This window comes from Lupinus angustifolius, chromosome LG03 (assembly GCF_001865875.1).
Source record: "Lupinus angustifolius cultivar Tanjil chromosome LG03, LupAngTanjil_v1.0, whole genome shotgun sequence".
In the NCBI taxonomy this organism is placed as follows: Eukaryota; Viridiplantae; Streptophyta; class Magnoliopsida; order Fabales; family Fabaceae; genus Lupinus; species Lupinus angustifolius.
In genome coordinates, this window is record NC_032011.1 from 18,662,642 (window position 1) to 18,662,844 (window position 203).

The following is a 203-nucleotide window of genomic DNA, read 5'->3' on the forward strand; positions in this document are numbered from 1 at the left end:
AGAAATGACATATTCTTGTGTGAAAACTTACATATAAATATTCAAATACTATGATATCAAACAATTATATTTTCATCAAAAAAATAAATATTGCATTTTGTATCTCTCTATATTATAGCCAATTTGATAGTTATAAAATTTAACTTTAGAGTGTATTATTTATACACTGTGAGTATAAAGATTTATTCATAGTCCATATATAA